The sequence below is a fragment of the Aythya marila genome (assembly GCF_965140915.1).
Source record: "Aythya marila genome assembly, chromosome: 1".
Lineage (NCBI taxonomy): Eukaryota > Metazoa > Chordata > Aves > Anseriformes > Anatidae > Aythya > Aythya marila.
The window spans coordinates 173,476,950-173,499,443 of NC_139042.1; the positions used below are offsets into that span (position 1 = coordinate 173,476,950).

General features: G+C 39.8%; 1 protein-coding gene across 1 annotated transcript in view; it reads right to left on the minus strand.

The window, feature by feature from the left end:
* Window positions 1–21,917, minus strand: part of SLC16A7 (solute carrier family 16 member 7) — an 86,632-nt gene extending 64,715 nt beyond the window's left edge. Inside the window, exon 1 of the mRNA XM_082772448.1 lies at window positions 20,994–21,917. The gene's annotated coding sequence lies outside the window, so the exon portion shown is untranslated. The remainder of the gene's footprint in view (window positions 1–20,993) is intronic.
* Between the last annotated feature and the right edge of the window lie 577 nt (window positions 21,918–22,494).

The window sequence follows — 22,494 nt, forward strand, 5'->3', positions numbered from 1 at the left end:
TAAAACAAAAGGAATTGTCATCATTTTGAAGCTTCACTAAGATTGCATGTTGCATCACACTTGTTCAAACATGAGTCCTTTATATAAAGATTCAAAGGCCTCTCTATCTTTATCCTTTTGGAACAGCATTCTGTTATCTCCTTTTATCTTTACTAATACCAAATGACTGTTTTTACTGTTGGAGAGTTACAATACATCAGTTGTACATCAGGATGGGACCACATGAAAAAACACTGGGGTTCCAGCACCTGGTGAAAAACAGTATTTTTTTTTCTAATCTTCCCAATATTTTTTTTTTTCAGAAACAGTTTATGTATAATGCTTCACGTAGATTTAATGAGAAACATACCGTGAACAAATAAGAACCAAAAATATATACAGAGAGGTATAAAAATACTCAATGTAAGTTAAGTGTGAAAACTGTCACCACTGACCTGTTGAGTAATTTTTGATTTTGTAGTCTTAGTTATTAAGCTTTGCTAAATGGGAAGCCATTAGAGTGCTTTAGAAGAGCTGTGAAGATGACAATGAAATTCTGGTCACTGAGCCATCTCTAGTGAAATCTAAGACAGTTTTGCGCTCTGATTTGAGCTCAGTAAGCATAGAATTAGACCTTGAAGCTGCAAACATTGATAACAGAGGTAAAATAAAAACAGAATTTAAAAATGACATCCTATCTCCATGAAATGAGCCCAGTAAACACTTGTCCACAATGTTGTATAAACAGCCACTGTAAAACTGCTAATGCATCAACCACTAGAAAAACTGTTTAGGTTGGTTGGAGGTTTTGGAGGGGGGAGTTTGTTATATATGAAAAACAGAATTGGAAATTACTATTTCATTTGCTTCAAAGGAATCTAATAATTTTAAAGTGCCTACAGCTAAACTCAGTCATAGGACATTGAGTTCTGAGGTTGCAAAAGACTGAAACAAAGTTACTTGTGTCAGTGAAATAGACACCCACAGTGCTTGCTTTAAAAGCAGTCCATCATTCTTTATTATAAAAATCCCTGGCACTGCCAATGAACCAACCGCGTAAGTGCTCAGCAAGGCAGAATAGCTTTGATTCCATTACTTGGTTCCATGCAAGGGGCTTATGTTACTGCTGCCCTCCCAAATGCTTATGAAAATAAGATGTATATGATAATGACTTTTCTTGTAAGTAAAATTGATATTGCATTTATAAATTGTATGTTACTTCAGAACACAAGATTAATTTTCCCTGTCAGCCTAGGCTGTAGTCTTTATTACCACACGTGTTGCCACAGAGATCATCCACCTTCCCTGTTGTCTCAGCCGTGTCCAACTTGTCTTCAAATCTTCTTCCTGCCCTCATTCATCTTTTTGTATATTAGTTGTGAGGTTCTTGAGTTTCCTAGAAGCTGTGCTTCTGCCAAACACTTTGCTTGTGCTCTTCATCACCATCTTATCATTCTGCTAATTCAATCCAAGTCACATAGCCACATAGCAACCTCCATCACATCCTTCATTCTAACTCCAATTTACATTTCACATCCATCAGTTCTGAAATCTGACCTGAGCTACACTGATCTGAGCTACTTCTTCAAGTTCCTCCTTAGAAGTCTCATCTTTGAACTCTATTTTCTCAGAAATGTTGGCAAAATACATGAAGAACAAATGCCAATCAAACCTATAAAGCCTGACAAGACCAGGGAATTTCACCATTCAGTCGTATCAATCCTTGTTATAAATCATTAGAGGTAGGAAGAGTGTTAGAATATTTCTTTTGTAAAGCACTTCACTCTTTTTTCTTTTTTTTTTTTTTTTTTTGTCAATATATGCTATATAATCATTAAAAAAACGATAGCAAATATTGTGCAATGTGTACTGGTGCACTGACTTGTCTTGAATTTAATTAGTCAATTAGTTTTGCATGGATTACCACAGTAATCTGAAACTATCTATTACACAAAGTAAAGCTAAAAGGAAATAGAAAAACAGCACATTACCTGGCAGGGAGCTGCTGTCCAAGACAATAATCTGAACTTGATAGATACAGAGCCTTTGTTCAGTTTGAACATTTAAAGGCTCTTTGGAGACCTGATTGGCTGATGATCACACATGATGTTTGGATAGTTTATTTTGTGCGACCAACTGCCAAACCAACGAGCATCTCAAATTACTGAGGCACAAGAGGTTATGGTGAAGCTCAAGACTCAGAACATGATCCCACAAAAGTGTATCCTTTGTTTATGAACTCTGCATAGGGTTTCTTTCACAGTTTCTTTGTCTGACATACAGGACTTTTCTTTATCATCCCCTGTAGAAATGTGTGCATTCAAAAGTGCATTCAAATGCTATAGCCTCCAAAATGACTGCTACTGTCTGGGGACATCTGCACATCGCTTATGCCTAATGCTGCAGGAGTTCAGCATTTACAGAGATGGTGGGCGTGAACTTGCCATTTAAAATGTAGAGCATTAATATGATTTTGTTCAACCAATTAAAAATTTAATACAAAATGCTCTAAAGATCATAAGCAGAAACTTAAAAGCAAAATGCAGGCACTCAATCCAGCTAATAAGTTCCAAAAGTCTAATATTTTTTCTCATTTGAAGAAAATTGTCCAGCAATTGACTATAAATATGCAATTAACTTAGACTTTTTTAGACTGTTCCATTTACAGGCATAGTAAAATTCCACATTAGGCTTTGTAGAGTAATTAGAAACTTCTTTGTATTAATAAGCAATACTAGCCACTACATTAATCAAAAAGCTGTACTTTGCTGACAATAATGCAGAATTTGCTTCAGAGCTCCAGAATTTATTTGTACAAGAACTCACCATTTTTGTATAGAAAAAAAAAAAAAAAACATCTAATTATTTGCCATACTGATGACAAAATAAATGCATATATAAAAGGCAAGTTGTACCTTGGAACAAATCACAACTTCACTCATGAATTCTAAGCAAAATGCATACACAAGTTCACTTCAAAACATCTTCCTTTTTAATTCAATAATGACCTTAACTATTTTGCTGGAGAAGCAAACAAAAAGCGTACGTGTTGTTACAGTTGTTATTTTTCACCAGTTCCATTCACTATTCCTTGACCCGATAAATGCTGGAAGGGATGAAACTGCACACTGAAGTGAAATGGAAAAAACATTCTGATGACTCAGGTTAAAAAAAAAATGAAACTTCTTGTCCCAAATATCCACTGTGCAACAAATATTAAAGTCTCAAAGGTCTTAGAAGAGCATTGTTTATGAATTTTAGGCTGTCTCTCGGACAGATTATATGAGAAAACTGCTGTAACTTTTACAGCCCAGCACTTGGAATATTCAGAGGGAAAGAAGCAATTCTTACACCTTTTTTTTTTATTATTATTTATCTGAAAATAATGATGCTAATGATGAGAACTGTTCATAAGAGCTGTGGTTATCTGTCATGGAAATTGAGACAATTTTAGAACTCCTATAAAGGTACCCAATGCAAGGGTTACTCAAAGAAAAAGACCGGCCTAAACATTAGAAAATATTATCATTTAATTAATCTCTGTACTGTGTGAAACTTTAATTTGAAGCTGAAATGTCTCCTCCAGGAAGGATGAAATATAGTGGAGATAATATGTAGCAGGCATAGGTAAGTGTCTAATGTAGAACTGCAGGGAGGGCTCTTCGCAAGCGGCATTTATCTCAGCACTGAGGACAACGGCAGGAAGGGAACATGTTTGCTGACAGAAGCACATAAGAGAAAAAAAGGGAAGTAAACACGGGTTGTTGAACTCTGACAGAGAGAATGTGGTAACAACAATACTGTGTTTCCTATTATTGGGAAGAAATAGGAAGCAAGCCATTGTTTCTGCTGGACACCCTCTGTTAAGATTTTGACAACTTGCATGTAGTTCTGGGTGCAACTTCTCACTTGTGTCAGCAAAGCTGTTCCCCCCACCGTGGCCTTCAGGAGGGGCCCTTCCTTTCACAGGCTCCCTGTCCCACCCAAGGAAAAATGGGACTGGGGAAGACAAATCAGTTGCAACCTCCAGATCTCTGCAACCATCAACAGCAGATGCAGAAAAGAGCATCAACACTGGGTACCACTTCAATGTCCCTAGAAGGTGAATCCCCAGCTGACCTCTGGAGACACTGACTGCACAGTCAACATCAGCAAGCACAGCACAGAACAGCATTAACTTGGCACCACAGTGGCGGATCAGAACCAGCTTTTGTCCACCCACTTCAGATACCAAACAGAATGTCTTAAATCCACTCCTACAGCAATCCTAATCTTCTAAATTCAGGGAACTGAGCATGAGGTAGAAGGTCAGAGCTCACGTTAAAGTGTGCTTCTGAGTGACAGAGCTAATTGGCACAGGGCACAAAGGTGGCAGACAACTGGCTTCCAGTTCACTGTCAGCTTGAACTTGACTAAAATAAAGTTAATGCTGTCTTGGATTGTTGTCTATAAAAATGTATAGATACCAGTAGGGCTACTGCTCAACTCAATGTACAGGACGAATCTAGCAGGGTATTTTGTGAATAATAACTGCAGGAGATTTTTAAATATGGATCTAACTACTTGAGAGCACCTCTGATATGGATGCCTTGATGTAACTGCCTTACTGCACCTTGCAGCCCACTCACACATACGCACATACTCATTAAATTTAACCACTCACTCCTGGAAGAGATCCAGACCTCAGAAAGAGGCTGAGATTTTATTCTCAGATCATGAGCTTAAACTATAAAAATCTAAGTAGGTTCACAACAATCATTTACTTCAGATGCTTACCTTCCACTCAAGTTTGCAACTCACTAATGTCTGTTCTAGTACAATGCCTGCTTATTTACAGACATCTAAAAACTAGTCCCATTTGCATACAGCCAAGTAGTATCTTTAATACTCCAGCACAATTTGTCCTTCAAACACAATTTAATGATGTTGGCTTTCTTGAATGCTTTATGTTAGCAGTAGTAATAGTGCTTAAAACTAAATAATGCTTTGTTCTAATAATAGGGATTTGGTCACAGTGTTTTCTGTTGGTGTGATTTATTTATTTATTTTGGTCTGATTCCCTACAACACCTCAGATATTGGTGGAGAGTCTCGATTTCTCCTGCTTCTTCTACTGCCACATAATTTTAGCTTTTCGTATATTAGGAAAGATTAAGGTTTGTAATAAAGCACTTCAGGGTATTCTTTGCCTTACACACCATGTGTCACTCCTTATGATTTAAGGGAGAGATTCATCACAGACATTGACATTGACAGTGCTGATATTTACATGGGATCTCAGTATCTGCGTTCTCAATGGGCAAAAGTCAATGGGCAGAAATGGGCTTTTGGGATGTATCTCACTGACCTTTTTAGGTGTCTAAGCTACAATAAAAGTATTTGTTGCCTAAAAGTGCCTATATGTTGCTATTATATAAAGTGAGTTTAGGTAACTAGCTCAATTATAGATATCTATGCTGATGAACTCAGCATTTGATCAGATGAAACCAGGCCTACATGCTCATAATACATTTTCTTGGTATTGCAGGAGACTGAAATAATAACTCATTTGCTTATTTGAGTCAAATACTTTTAAATGTTAAGTTTTGGGGAGTAGGAGGTGATTTTTCTTGTTTATTCAACTCATAATAAAATAAGAAATTGAAAAGTATGTGTTCTGGATTCTAAAAATAGTTCTTATAATCTTCCTTCAAATAGATCCACAGATAGACAGCATGGTGTTGAAAACTGAAATTTTGCTATCTTTTCTTCATTGCTCAGAAAAAAAGAAAAAAAAAGTTCATTTTGGCTGAGTAATGAGTCTCTGAACATCATGTTCTGCAATACTCATATTTTGTGCACAATTTTATTTTGCTGCGTTTATAAAATGTGCAACTCAGAAATGCTGCATTACTAATGTTTTTGTGGCTATCATGGCTACATAGAAGAAAATATATGGAAAGGGAATATGAAAATACACTACCTCATGCTTTATGTACATACCATAGTCAACTAATACTATCCTTTTTGAAAGTAAATCTTCAGGACAAGTCTTATATAGCAAAAGCAAATATCTAGCTGTCTTTAGTCCAAAAAAAAAAAAAAAAGTGACAAATTTCATATGTGCCATATTAATTCACAATTTACTCAACTAAGTCATCACATAAACCATCCAAAGAAACACCAATTAAAACTTGAAAAAAAATGTACGATGTTTTACAGAACAACATAGAGGACAGCTTACCTTATGTAAAGACTGGACAATTTCCCAGAGCTGCAAAATTGGAGAGGCAGCATTTTCAGAGCCAATTTTGACTGCACTGATTAAATTGCTAATAAGGCATTAATTTGCATAAGGTACAAATACTTTGTCTCATATTTTTTGTGGGATTTTGTGAGACTGCACTTTGTAAAAGCTGAATATGTATCATTCTGAAAGTCTACAAAATGTGTAGTACTAAATACAATTTCTTGTGAATGTTGGAGTAGAAGCAACAGAATATATTTTATTCAAGGCAACAAAACAGCAAAGGATGTTCCTGTTGATATAGATATTGGATATTCATGAGAGAGAGTTCACTACTGAACAGAAAAACAGTAACTGTTTGCTAGATAAAGTGGCAAACTTTTTGAATGAGGCCAAGAATTTCCTAGTAAATCAACTTGCAGGGGAAAAAATAAAATAAAATAAAATAAATATTCAGTTAAAGTCATTCTCTGTGAATTACTTTAAAAGTGTTATCATTCAGGCCTGAAGTTTTGTTGACTTAGGTAACTGCAGATACACAAGAGCTTGAGTAATAAGGCATGCCTTAAGGCATGATAGTACTTAATAAAAACAAGTTTGAGTGTGTTAGGTATGAAGAAAATGCAAATCTGAAAGTTACGTTGCATGTTATGTTGCCTAACACTGTGTGAACTCATAGCCTTTTGGTCTGGTTCTTGTTCGATTCTCCTGCAGGCACTTGTTTTCAGTGGTTAGCATTAAGAGATAGCAAGAAGTGAATGGAGAAGACCGTAAGGAACCATGAAGAGACAACAGCAGGACAAGGCAGAGCTGCTGTACCTGGGCAGTGAAAAGAAAAAAAGGGTTTTCATCTGCCTCCAAGGTGAGGAATGGGGAAGAGGTAGTGGTAATAATTCTCCCTCTTGCACACCACCCTTCAGAATTAGCCAAACACACCGGTGGATTGGTTACAAGCTGCAGCACACCGTGTACACAAGTGTACTTTTGTGCACAAGTTGCAAAAGCTCAGGCTGAAGAGAAATATCAGTAGCTTCCTTCTCACTACCTCTAATCTGGCATTCACTGCAATGGCACTGCTGCGAAAACACATGCTCCCTACCAGTCTGCCAGCCCTCCACAGCAGCCACCGCTGCGTCTGCCTGCCCCACAGGAGCACATGCTGCCAGCCTGCTGTCCACTCTGCCTCCCTAATCCACCAGCCTCCAAGCCTGGTGGGTTCACCCCTCTTACTGTTACAGCTCTAGTAATTCAAGCACACATTCAAGCCAGCATACAAAGTCCAAATGAAGAAAAACTCCACAACTGACTTCAGGCTTGTTCACCACAAGAGTGTTGTTTAATGTTTCCCCTAATCTTCTGACCACCTTATATTACCTATATGAATGTATACACAATCAGACACAAGATAAAAGAATGCACTACCTCCAAAATTATTTTTAAGGCTACAGATGGCTGTAATGCTATAAGGGCAGAGCTAACAGCTGTTCTTATCTCAGTAACCCCTTAATGCATTAAATAAAGCAGTATAATCATAGCCACTAACTTTCTTACATTTTGTGGTTGTTGTTTCTTTGTTTTGTTTTAAATAGCTCATGAAGGACATGGGTGAACAAATCATTAATATTTTTGCCATTCTTCTGTTTTACTCAGGTCACTTCAAATTCTGGTATTGAATCCCTCCATTTATCTTTCATGGATTATGGTGTTTGCAGGCAGTGTATTTTTTTTAGAGTAGAAAAATATCTTTTTGTAGTCAGATCAGATAATGTATTAAGCCTAATTCTGTAGAACCGAGTGTGTGTACATGAGGATTAGTGAGTTATAGAAAAGGTGTTCTTCAGAGGAGACTGTATGCTGTGAAGGCATTACAAAATATAAGGTAAAAGGCAAATGAGCTTGAATAGAATTATATCACTGTCTTTTCTGGCAACTTAATTTTTAATGGTATTAGTCTTGTGAAAGGCTCCTGTAACTCTTAGTTTTAACTTGGCAAATATTTATAGTTGCATAATTATGTTAAGGAAAAACATTTGTATCCAGCCTGTAAAAAAATACACATGGTCTACAGCTTTTAGGTTTATAATTTACATACATAAATCTTTAAATATGTGTTATATTTGTTGGAGGTTCACTCAGTTTTCATCCAAATGATGAAAAACAAGTAAGCAGTAAGTGTAGGTGTACATTATAGTGGGAATGTGATAGTTGTATGCATTACTTCACATAAGCATAGTGACAAAAGTATTCGGCAATTGATGAAATAATTTTATTTAAAGAAGGAGATATACCGCTTACTGATTAAAGTATAATTTATTTCTGCTTTGCCTAGAGGGGCAGCTGTGCTGGCAGAAGCCCTCAGCCTTGAGGGAGAGACTCTTGGCTGTAGTATCTACCAGGGTAAAGCAGGTTTATTTTTATGGGCAGAAATCCACACAAGTCCTGCCAACAGAGTCTCCTCAAGAGAGATACAAATTTTACGCAACTCCCAGCTGGCCTGAATACTGCCACAGCAGCACCTTTCCCTCACAGCTCACTTTTCTTTTTTCTTTCTCTCTGAACTAATCAGCTTCTTTCAAGCCACCCTGAGTATTTGAGAGAAATATAACAGCTTTAACAGCCACAGACAAAAGATTCAGATTGTACAATTTTGTTATAGCTGTACAGCAGCTATTTTGTGCATGTACGTGTTTTTTAAAGATTGTAAACTTAGCAAAAACAGCCTCTCAAAAGTCAACCTATGGTCCACAAAAGAACTGCTCAATCTGATCTAATACTTATTCTGCTGTATTTTAGGGTTTAAATTAAAGCCAGTTCTCTGACAGTACAGGATGTCCTTTCCCTTTGAGGCACAGAGGTTTTTTAGGTATCTTGGGCTACAATGCCTTCCCTTAAGAGCAGGGCAGCAAACGAGTTGATGCATTGCTGGACTGCCTGAGAATAAAATCCCAGCAGCCTGATGTAATATATCACATAGCTTTCCTTCCTTTCTCTACTTTCAAAACCTTGCATCTTTTCACTGCTGTCACCAGTATTCTTATTCCTGCGCAAAGAATCACTGCAACAATATCCAGACAAGAAATTGCCATTTCTCTGAAAAAAAAAATAAAAAATAAAAAAAAAATCTTACATAAGCTCTTCTCTTTTTTGGACAAACAATAGTTTCTCTTGGTTCCCTTTTGCAGCAGAAAGTAGGCAGCCCATATCTCCCCCGCAGGCCCCAGGTAAACTTGTCTACCAAGTGAAGAAATAAACAGGGATTCCCTCAGGCAAGGTCAGTGGGACAGATGAAATTGACCGTGGGAGCATGAGTTCAACCAAATACAAAAGATTCCACACTGTGTGCGGTTTGGATAAATAACTCAGGTCTAAGTCTTTTAGGAACACAAACGCAAACTGTTCCCTTCTTGATTGGGGTAACAAAAAAAGAACACACAAAATTAATGAACTTAGCAGGGACTGACCAAACAGTTCAACCTCAGAGCAGTGAGAATAGCCATGAAGTAAGTCTTAGCCACTTGGCACTGGAAAACAGAACCTGCTCTGCTTTTCTGGATCAATAAAAATTTCCGTTACTTCCGTTTCCTTCATTCTTTAGGGGTCTAAATTTACTATTAAGTAATTTCTAAAGGGTCAGTTCTGACAGTTCACGGGGTAAGACAAAGCAATGGCAGTAAAACATCTTCTCCAAGTATTCAATTCTTTCATGTTCTTACTAGGTGTAGAATCTACATCTCCTTACTCTCCAGTACTGACAACATGCAGAGCAAGTTCCCCTCCTTCACCCCTATGCCTTCTTTCACACTGTTCTCCTTGAAAGAAATAGTCTTCCTTTTCTATCTATCAATATCTATTAGTCCTTCTATGAACCTGGTCATAGAAATGTTCCAAACATCCTCTGCTTATAGAACTGTATTTGCTTCTCAACGTACTTTCAAACTAGGCTGTTCAGACTACAGTTGTAACTTCTGATTTCATTCTGTAAGTGTTAGGTAGATGAGAGGATTGGCTTGAAAGTAGGATTTAAGCTCCAGTTATTAAGAGATAACAACCTCCTTATCCAGGACCCAATACCACTGAAATTAAAGAACCCAATTTAGGTGCCTAATTTAGGTTTGATTTGATGAGACTATTTTTCTGCATATATATATAAAAAAAAGTATTTATACAACTGGGATAAAGCTGGTAAATGGTGAAAAAAAAAAAAAGTGTAACTACCTTATTTGGGTCAAAAACATATTCTCTGTCCTCAATAAAAAGTATAATTCAATATTCTGAAAGAACCCTATTCTATTAGACTGGCAATTTGAGTATAATAATTTTAAAATAAGCTTGTACGTGTTAACTACAATATTTCTGCTAATTTTTCAGGAAATAGGTACAAGGAAAAGAAAAAGAAAAAAAATGGCCTTGTATATTCATGAGTGAGTGAGAACAGGATTTAAATTTTAGATATACAGCTTTTAAGCAATACTTAAATACATCCAGAAGTGCAAGCTGATTACCTAGTTAAGCAAGAATGTCTAGTTTCATTAACAGCTGTTAATGTTGTCAGAAGAACTTATTTTAATTATGGAAATGACAGGTTTTTATATCCGATTACATTATAAATACAATATAACTAGGTTTTTCAGATTGCATAAAACAATCAACTTTATTATTAAACAGAATATTGGAAGTAATTTCTTCATTTTTTAATCACAAAAATAATTCTGAGTTGGAAACCCTCAACTGGATCAACACTCCCTTATGCATTTGGGCAGTATAGGACATGGCAATGTACCCATGATATATCTTCATTTCACATGTTGGAGCACTTTTTTCATGGCACTGAGGGAGAACCACCTGTGCATGTGAACATGAACCTTGAAAACAAGCACTGCAGAATGAGTTCACAGGCTGCATGCTGGTACCTGGCTTCACAGTGCTGTACAAGCAATAAGTAGAGAATAATGCCTGTTTCACCCACCCACCACTAAAGCACCTGAAACAAATCCATACTGCAGAGTCCACATCTCCCACTCATGAGGTCACCAGCTATTATTACTCAAGGAAATCTTAAAGATCCAACCTTTAATCATTTTTACAGTGTTAAGTGTAATGTTTTTGAATGTATATTTTTGTAAAGTAGTTCTGGAATCCAAGATATTCTCAACAACACGGCTTAACAATGACCATAAAACTCAACACTTTTTATTTTCAATATTTTAGTATTACTGTTTGTGAATTGTATTGTTTGATTGTTAACTCTTCTCATATTGTATTTGGTATTCAATCTTTTATTAGCATCCTGTTTGACAGATATACTGGTATACAAAACAACACAGCCAAGACTGTGTGCCCATTGTGAACAGATAACACAACAGTTCATCAAAAACAAAGACCTTGCTGGCTATGGCCTACAATTACCATACAAATGTAATAAAAGCAAAGGCCAACATTCTTTCCAAATAAATAAATACATAAATAAATATCTGAAGACAAATAAATACAACTCAGAAAATATGACCCGTTATTCTACTTCTTCTAGCTTGAAGAATATTTGCCTCTGTGAAACTCCTCAAAGTAATATTTTCTCAGGTTAACATCTCTTGTCCTTCTACTCTATTTTCATCTCTTATGCTTGTCATCCTTCTCAGGCTACATGTTTTCCTTTATCCTCACCATAAGGAGGCAGAATATGAAAGGCAGAATTAAAAAAAAAATGGTAAAAATGTAAACACTTGTAAGTCTAAAGATAGCGTGAAAAATACATAAATACTTGTTACTATGGAAGAGCATCAACTATGCCATATAAAAGCTGTCTTACAAGTGAGCATGTTTGTGACAGTTTCCAGTTTTGAACACAGAATGCTTGTAAGATGAGCAGAGTAGAATAGTAACTTCACTTTTTACCTTGGAGTAATATTATCATATATAATATATAATATATATTATTATAAAGGAGGAGAAGGAAAATGCTCTTACAGAAAGAAAGAGGACAAAGAAAGACACAGGACACATCAAAGGACAAAGAGGATGGATACATTAAATTATTTGTCTGGAAACAGAGAAATCATTTTTCCTTCTCCAAGTGATACAGGAGCCAACAAGGAGATACAAGAGGTATTATGCTGAATCTCATTGGGAGATTCGACTTTGGGAGAGCAGACTTTGCCCTCCTAAGGGATCCGCTTAGTAGAGTATCATGGGACAAAGCCCTGGATTGAAGAGATGCCCAAGAAAGATGGTTGATATTCAAGGATCACCTCCACCAAGCTCAGGAGTGATGCATTCTAACCAAGAGGAAGTCAGGCAAAAATGCCATGAGGCCTGCAAGAATGAACAAGGAGCTTGTGACCAAATTCAAACAGAAAAAGGAGGCCTACAGAAGCAAGGTGGACAGATAGCCTGGGAGGGATACAGAGACATTGTCCAAGCAGCCAAGGAACATCACAGAAAAGCCAAACCTCTATTAGAATTAAATTTGGCCAGGGATATCAAGGGCTACAAGAAAGGCTTCTGTAGATACATCAGTGATGTATGATATATGATGTATGCAGTCTTCACTGTCAAGAGCTCAAGCCATGCAGCCTGGTCCCGAGAAGGCAAAGGCAAGGACTGAAAAAATGATAAGAGGGACACTACAGGCCCACTGAAGAAGATTGGGTTCAAGACCAGCTAAGGAACCTAAAGATGCACAAGTCAATGGGTTACATCCAGGGGTGGATGTATCCACAATGGGATACGTCCAAGAGATACATCCAAGGATCATGAGGGAACTGGGGGATGACATTACTAAGCCACTGTCAATCATATTTGAGAAGTTACAGCAGTCCAGTGAAGTTCCTACTGGCTGAAGAGGGAAAACATAACTCTCATTTTTAAAAAAGGAAAAACTTAAGACCCAGGGAACTACAGGCCAGTCAGTCTCACCTCTGTACCTGGCAAGATCAGGGAGCAGATCCTCCTGAAAACTATGCTAAGGCACACAGAAAACAAGGAGGTGACTGGTGGCTGCCAACATGGCTTCACCAAAGGCAGTCAATACCCTCAGTCATGCCTGACAAATCTGTTGGCCTTCTACGACAGGTTTACAGCATTGGTGGATAGGGGAAGAGCAACTGACATCATCTATCTGGACTTCTGCAAAGCATTTAACACTGTCCCCCATGATATCCATGTCTCTAAACTGGAGACATTGATTTGACAGATGGACCACTCAATGGGGAAGGAATTAGCTGGATGGTTGCACTCAAAGAGCTGCAGTCAACCGCTCAATATGCAGGTGAAGATCGGTAATGGGCAGTGTTCCTAAGGGTCAGCACTGGGACCAGCGTTGTTTAACTTCTTTGTCGGTGACAGGGACAGCGGGGTTGGGTTTGCTGATGACACCAAACTGTGTGGTGTGGTCAACACACTGGATGGAAGGGATGCCATCTAGAGGGACCTGGACAGGCTTCAGCAGTGGGCCTGTGCGAACCTCAGGAAGTTGAACAAGTGCAAGGTCCTGCACATGGGCTGGGGCAATCCCAAGCACAAATACAGGCTGGGTAGAGAATGGATTGAGAGCAGCCCTGAGAAGGACCTGGGGGTGTCGGTTGATGAGAAACATAACACAAGCCAGCAACTGCAACCCAGAAAGCCAACTGTATCCTTGGCTGCCTCAAAAGAAATGTGGCCAGCTTGTCGAGGGAGGCAATTCTCCCCCTCTGCTCTGCTCTTGTGAGACCTCACCTGGGGTGCTGTGTTCAGCTCTGGGACCCGCAGCACAAGAAAGACATGGAAGTATTAGAACAAATTCAGAGGAGGGCCATGAAGCTGATCAAGGGGCTGGAGCACCTCTCCTATGAAGACAGGCTGAGGGAGTTCGGGTTGTTCAGCAGGGAGAAGAGAAGGCCCCAGGGAAACCTTACAGGAGCCTTTCAATACCTAAAGGGAGCCTACAAGAAAACTGGGGAGTGACTCTTTGCCAGGGAGTATAATGCTAGGATAAGGAGTAATGGCTTTAAACTAAATGAGGGTAGATTTAGATTAGATTTTAGGAAGAAATTTTTCACTCAAGAGGGTGTTGAGGCACTGGAACAGGTTGCTCAGCCAAGTTGTGGATGCCCCATTCCTGGAACTGTTGAAGGTCAGATTTTATGGGGCTTTCAGCAACCTGGTCTGGTGGGAGGTGTCTCTGTCCATGGAAGGAAGGCTAGAACTAGGTGTTTTTTTAAGGTCCCTTCCAATTCTATGATTCTATGATTTTGTCAATAATTAAAATAAATATTTTTAATTTAAAAATATAAGGCAAGTCAAAGCAAGTGATCCAAAAGGCTAAGTCTTCAGAAGAAATCAGAAGAGTATCTTAACCCTTACTGTGTGCAAACCAAGAGTAACACAGTGCAATAGTACCAAGGAATGCAGATCAAGATTTAGAACTAGTCACAGAAACAGAGGAATTGCCAATTTAGCAGTACTGTTGAATTGTTTGAGTGCATCTCCAAACATAAGTTACAGAAAATACCACAGTGTGTTTAAGTGTCAGTTTTAAGTGCCCTTCCTTGATTTTTCAGCCTCATGTCATTTTGGCCCTTACATTCATCAGCTTTGCTTATAAACCTCTTCTACTACTCTAATATAGCTAAAACTGAAACAGGCCATGTATGGCACTCATAATAATATAGTATTGTGTATGAATGAGAAAATAAGCTAAATTGAAATAATACTCTCCTATCCAGCATAACCATATCAAAACATCTCTTTTTGGATAACTGTATCAGAAAAACATGAGAACAAAAGCCCATACGCCTCTAGCCAACATAATTATATCTGCACAAGAATAAGAGAAAAGGTTCTCTTTTCCCATTATTCTTCAGCAATACAATGCATGCTTCATGCTTTATACATACAGGCTATTATGGCATATTCTTTTCTATGTATTTTCCTGAAATATACAACCTAGAGGTCACAAAATATACAAGCTTTTGTCACTCCTTCCTAAAACCTGGTGTTGTGACTTCTAATCATGGGCTACCGAGTCCCCTTTTATAGTGCTGATGAGAGGAAGAGAAAGAGGATGCCTAATGGAAGACAGCCAGTTAGAACCTCTGTGTGATACAGTGAACAATCCCAAAAAATTCCTCAGTGCAGAAAGGAAGGCCTTAGTTTAATAGTATGTACAAATTACTACAAAGATGTATATCTTAAAAAAGTGTTTGGTAATGGGTTGATATGCTCATTGCCTTCTTCAGACTCCAGCACCAATTTCCTCCTACAGTCCATTCTGTTCTCTCCACCTGCTCTCAGACGCAATCTCTTTGCTCAGCCAGGTTGAGTCTCTGTCTCAGGCATATTTTTTTTCTGAACTTTAAATCAGTCATCGGTTCCAGGCTACAGTTTATGTCTCCTTGGTCTCCATTTCTAACATCAGCAGGAGGCATTGTTAGATGCTGAAAACATGGGGTCTAGTATCAAGCTTCAGACCCAAATCCAGCCCAGGCATAGCACTCAAAAGCAGCTGACTTCTAGAAGAGACTCTAGTAAGTAAATTCTAGTGGAGAACTTACCCACCAATAGGAGAATCATCAAATAATTTAGCAGATACAATTCCAATTGTTAAGAAATCAGACAACTACATTCCCATGGGGAGCTTATCTGCATCAAGTTGTTTTTTTTTCCCTTCTGTTTGAAACTTGTCCTGAGGGCCACATTAAGAATGCAAACTATAGGAGCCCAATTTAGTAACTGCAACTCCTATGGCATTTTAATTCAACAGTGTTGCAAAACATTAAATGTCCTTCATGTTAAGGCTTTCAATTTCTGTCTCCCAATGTGGTCAGCAGAGAAAAGCAGCAGTATCTAAGAACCCAAGCTGTTAGAACCGGTAGTTCTAACATAGTCCTATGTCACTTCAAAAATTCTAACCCTCACTGCCAAATATTTATACAATTATCCGAGAAAATAGAAAAAAAAGGTCACAAAATACTTCATTTCTAGTGTTAAAAAGTTCTAACATATTTTTTTTTTTATCTCCAATACCAATCAAATAAGCTATAAGAGAATCCAGTTTTGTTTAAAGAAATAAAATATGCATGTTGCATGTGTGTTTTTTTCACTGTAACGTACACATTTGTTTTCAATATTTTTTTTAATTTGGAAAACAAGCACTGAGAAGTATAAGCCTGAAAGTTCACAGTATGATGTTGAAACAATTTGAGATTTCATCCTTTATTTTCTCCTTTTTGCTTGTTCCATAGACTTCAAGAATATCTAAATGATTGGTAGCTTCTTATACTGGGAAGCATGTTGTTAAGCATAAATGTGAAAATGTAAATTAAAAATATATTTCTTTGAAAATAAAATCACTTCTATGCTTAGGGATTACGTAGTGCTGTTTTGTGACTCTTTTTACCAATTTCTGTTGCGTGGACCACACGCATGAGGCAACATACATCATCATACTATCATTATCACCATCATAGTGACAGCAAATGGAAAAAGTTCTTTGATGCCAAATACACTTTGAACACAATTACAACTCTGTCTAATACTTGTTATCCCTGTGTGTCAAAACCAGGAATGCTGCCAACAGTCTGCTACCACTGAGGCCATATGATGGGAGGGACATGCACATGCCTGAAGGAACAGCAGGAGTCTGCAAGCAGGTGTGGAAAGCTACTCTAAAGGATCAGAACACTTTAAAAATATAGAGAAAGATAAGAGAAACCATGAGTACAGGAGATGTTCTGAGCTGTCTTCTGCATAGCATGTGCTTTCTGAATGTTCTCAGATTGATCATCACCTTGATCATCACCTACAGCTGAGTCCTCCGTAAGAAAACCTGAAAGAGAGCTAAAAGTGAAATAAATACTGTCAAAACAACTGGAAAGTGCTCTTTTGAGGGGTATTGAGAATGGAGGAAAGTAAGCACCATTTAAATAACCCTGCATGTGTTTGGGCAACTCAAGTCTGCAGAGGTTTATACTTCAACTGTTAAAATCACACACTGTCATTATCTCTCATGGTAACCATATGAACGGAATGTCACATCCACCCACTCTGAAATATTCCTGTTCGTGTAATGTTTGGGCTTTCTACAGTTTGTCAATAGTTGGCTTGCAGTACAAGTTTCCTGCTGTATAAAGTTATTTGAGAATTCTGTAAGTTTTCCACCATTATTCAGAACACCACTTTCTTGCTGGGTAGAACTGAAATACATTCAGTACTTCACATTGAATAACTATGACACCAAGTTAAAACAAAACACATCAGCAGCTAAACCTAAATATATATATAAATAATAATTTCAGGATTAAGTTTATTCTCTAGTGCTTAAGTGCTTAATTAATTAATTAAGATTAATTCAATTTTCTTAAGATCTTATGTCTTACAGCCACCAATGGGAAGAATATACCATGAAGTGTCAAGATAAGGCCCCATTCTTTTCCAACAGTTTTCCTCTTTCTTTTGGGGGAACTTTTTTAATTGCCCTAGTTATGTCAATATCCTTTGGGAAATGGTTATTCACTTTTTTTTTTCTCCCCCAGCAAACACTCTTCATGCACATCCCTGATTACATATTACTGCAAGTGTCACAAGACAGGAAAGCATCAAAAAAAAAAAAAAAAAAAATAAATAAATAAAAAAAATAAAAATAAAAAAAAATAAAAAATTATTAGGAAGTAACTGGTGACTTGACCTTGATGATAACAAATAAAGTAACTATTTAGCACTACTGTATAAACTAAAATCAAAAATATAATCAACAAAACGAGATCATGAATCACCGCCCCCCAGACATAAAAGTTATAAACTAAAATTCTTGAGACTGCAAGGGGAGAAAAAAAAAAGAAAGTGTTTGTCAGCCACCATGATTTGGTGAGCTAAAATTTTGTTCTTCAATAAAAGCTTAAGGTTGTTTTGATCACTTAACTTTATAACTTTAAGAACAACAGCTATAAAAAATATTGGAAGCACACAAGCACACAATAGATTGTAAAGCTAAGCAGTGTTCCCCAGTCAGTAAGTCCAACAGCCTGTACTCCTGAAGTCATGGATATTATCCCCTTACTCCTATAACCCCATTACTTTTGTTTAAATGTTCCAAGGTTCACAATAAAATTATGAAAGTTGGCACAATGGCTCACAAATACATACAAGCCAAGGAATGCAGGTTTGGACTAAGATGCACATGTGGAATGCAGCCTGCTTCTCACATTCACTTGATACATAAAACAGTTGGTCAGTGAGGTCCTGTTTTCCTATGTAACCTTTTCCTTGGTGTTGTGCAAACTTTAGGCCACATATGTATTACATGTACAGGAACAGAAACTAGTAACATTCCCTATCAGCGATTAATTGCAATGACCTAACCCTTTTTTTTTTTTTAATAAATATCAAAAGAAAATTACTTCTTCATAGACATACTGACCTTGAAACATTAAATTCATTTAATATCACAGGTAATTAGTATAACCAAATACTATTCTTCTTTTTCTTGATCTTCAAATAATAACATGGACAGCATTAACTCTAGCGAGTTTAAGGGATAGAGTTAATTCAGAATTGTATACAGATACTGTATTTGCTAAAGCGGGAATCTACTCAAGAAAAATTCAACTCTTCACAAGTATCTCCTGATGTTGCAATAGGAAAAAAATCAGGTGAGCTGTAGCCTCTTCCCTTAAACTGGAAAGGGCCCAATAATAACCAGAGTTACTGGAAGCAAAACCACCTGCATGTCATAAAAAGAAGACACGATAATTTACTTAAGAAACAACGAATACTGAAGAGGATATTTAAAAAAAAAAAAGTCTGCCCCAAAAGTCTCTATCTACTGTTCCTTCACCACTTTACATGTAAAACACCTCTTCAGATCAGTTGTATCAGCATGTAATCGAAAGTCTTCCTATCCATAAAATGTAGGAATTTAGTTTTCTGCAATCCACTAAGACCCACATCTCTATCATTTTGAAAAAATAGTGCTGAATTCATCAACCAAAATCACTCAGTGCAACCACAAGAAAAAAAAAGAAGAAAAAAAAAAAAAAAACACACAACCTCCAGCCCTCCAGCTACCACTCTCTGCCCTATCCAAAACAATTAGCTGCTTTGCTCTGAAGCCACTTACATTAAAGGACTGTGTTCCAAACTAAGTTAGCTCAGTGATTACAGATATGCGTAGTTCTATAATAACTTGCACAAATAATGAAAATATTGGAATATACTTTCTTCCTCTTTGTGGAAGGAGTATATATTCAGCACTCATTCTCACGTACAGTATTCAAAGTAGGCATGGAAGAAGAGAGGAGAGCACTGTCTTTTAAAATAAGAAGGGAATTGTTTATACTTTATTCGCAGATTTAAAATGTATACATAAAAGCATTCGCCAGTTTTATTGAACTACTTGTCGGTTTTCTGTTTCCTTTTGATATCAGTCTACCTCACTCTGTCTTGAAGACTAACTTTCTTATCATGATTCATCTCGACAGAGCTGAGGCAATATATTTTTGGCTTGATTGGTGTGCAGTTAAGTTTATGGCCCCATTCGTGCAATGGAAGCTGCAAGCACCTCTTTCATTACCATTTGATAAGTAACGTGAGACCCACAGGTGGATGTCACTATGGAAACAGGAGTGATTATTATAGAGACCAATGAAACAGGAATGGATGCTTCCGTGAGGCATCAGCATCCCTCAGAAGGCTGTTTTGGGGAAAAACAAGAATAATTTCAATAACATTTCTTCTTTACTGAAAGCTCAGACTGGTGCCTGAAAAAACTGCTCTCTCTAAATGTTATTTTACTTTGGTTTATTTTCTTGTGCACCTCTGACTTAAGAAGCAGCGGGGAATCCACATGAATGCTGCGGGCCTGCAGAACTGTGTGGCAGCCTGCCCTCCCAGGAGCACCGGGAGACACTCTGGTCTTCAAAGTGCAAACAGCACGGCTTCTTGGGCTGTTTTATGATTGTTTCTAGTGTCTTGTTGGGGCTACTTCAGCAACCACAAAGCCAGGGCACAGAAAACACTGTGAGCATGGAGAAATGCTCTTCTCTCGGGACAAGCCTACAACTGCCCCTGGCCACAGTCCCCTCTGTGCTACAGAGGCCAAGGAGAAATAAAGATGGAGAAGGGGCACCCTCCCTGCTCCGGCACGAGCCTCGCAGGCAGCTCGCCGCACGGCCCCCAGCCAAACCCAGCAGCCTTTGGGGATGTCACCACCAGCGCTACGCGGCTCGGAGCAGCCCGACCCGGGGCCATTGGGGGCCACCATCGGGGTCCGCCCGGAGCCCCCTGCCCAAGGTCACCCCGACCGCTGCGCTGTGACGTCACGGCCCCTCACTCACGGCGCTGATGACGCCACACGGGGCAGCCCCGCCGCCGGCACTTCGCTCCCCCCGCCCGCCCGCGCTGCCCCCGCGCCCGGCAGTGCCGGGGAGGGACGGGGCTGCGCTCCCCCACCCCGCAGCCGCGGCCTCGGCACCGCTGTCAGAGCCCGGAGCCCGCAGGGGCGTCTCTCTGGCAGCGGATGCTTCGGTACCGCGGGGTGGAAGGGGGGTGGGCAGCGCATCTGTCCGTCCTTCTGTCTGCCTGTCCATCCACCCGTCCCTGCGTGGGCGGCGGCTCGTGGGCGTGTGTGTGACTGACACTGCGGCGGGGCAGCCGCCCTCCCGCGAGGAACCAGGGGGCTGGGAGGGGGGACGACGACAACGCCGGCGCCCCCCGGCTGCGGCAGCCCCGTCTCCGTCCCCCGCAGCCCTCCCCGGCGGGGGCGACCTCAGCGGCCTCGCTGCTCCTCCTCCCTCCTGGCGGGTAGGTTACGTTACCTGCTCTCTAGCTCGGGCTGGATCTAATCCCGCGGCCGCCGGCTCCCTTTCGCGCTGCCGCGGGGGGGTGAGGGGTGAGCGGGGCTATTAATTTATTTATTCCCCCATGAGGCGTCCTCGGCAGCACAGCCGCGAGGAGGGAGGCCCGGGTGCTGCTGCTGCTGCTGCGGGGCCGACGGGGCGCCGCTATCCCGGGGGTGCCGCGGGGGAGCGGCCGAGGCGCTTCGGCACCGGCGCGGTGGGGCGGGGGCTGCCGAGGAGACGCCTCCCGGGCTGCCCAACCCGGCTCCGCGGGGCCGGCGGGGGCGCGGCGCCCAGCCCGGCGACACCGAGCCAGCGCCCGGCCCCCGCCCGATAGCATCACCCCCCCGCCACCTGCCCACGCCGGGTCGCGGAGCCTTGCCCCGCGACCTCGCCGGGGGTGGCGGCTGCGGCCGCGTGCCGCGCTGTGCACCTCGCTCCTGGCACGGCGAGTCGGGTCCGGCCCCCCCGCGGCCGGCACCACCCCGTCCTCCGCCCCTCCGGGGCGCGGAGGGCCGAGGAATTGGCGTTATGGGGCTGTTTGAGATCGCTAGCTGTTCCACGCGGAGGTTGCAGAAAGAAACACTCAGTTTGTACGTTAAAAAAAAAAAATAAATACATAAATACATCACAGCGAGCTTGTTGTCCAAAATATGGGAACTTCATCTCATCAAACAGGCCAGTCAACAATGAGTTCTTGATGAAAATCGTCATCTCTCCCTTCAATCCCCTTTTCTCGCCTTCCAAAAGTCAATCCCCTCTTCTTCCCCCCCCCAAAAAAAAAAAAAAAAAAGTTACACAACTTTTTTGTGTATGTCACGAACATATTAATGAGAATGGCCACTAAATTCTCCTAAAATCCTATCCTTGAGGCTAAAAGGCTCATGGGGAAAACTGCAGAACATAACCACATAATTGCATAATTAAAGCCCTTACCGTAATGCCTACTCACACAGGTAGGGTTGCACTTTATGCAGAACATTTAAAGTAGTCTAAGAAGCATAGAGAGTAATTACAGTTGTTGAAGTGGTGTTGCAAAAGTAAATATGGTTATCAGGATTATTTATTTATATATATATAACTTTATTGCATGTACATTGTTTGGCATGAGCTTTATGAATAGGATCTTTATAGGCTTATCAGGAACTGAGGCTACATCTAGGAAGAAAGAAAGAGAACTGGGGTTGGGTATATTCCAGTTTGCTGAACAGCTGTTGAACAGGACAAGGACTTGATAGGCTTGTCTATTTTCCGGTAATAACATTTGAATCCCTTTGATATCATCAGCCAAAATGAACAAAGAAGTTTGGAAAATAATCTGCAAAGGAGCATGGCACCCCAGAAAAGGCTGCAGCATGAATGGCAATACCTATTACCCATCAGAGTCCAAGCACAGAGGACTGCCATCTTGAAGAACACAAGTTCATAAAAATCTGGTTTCTTTGGGTCCATTGCTTATTTACTTTATTTGCTTTTATGT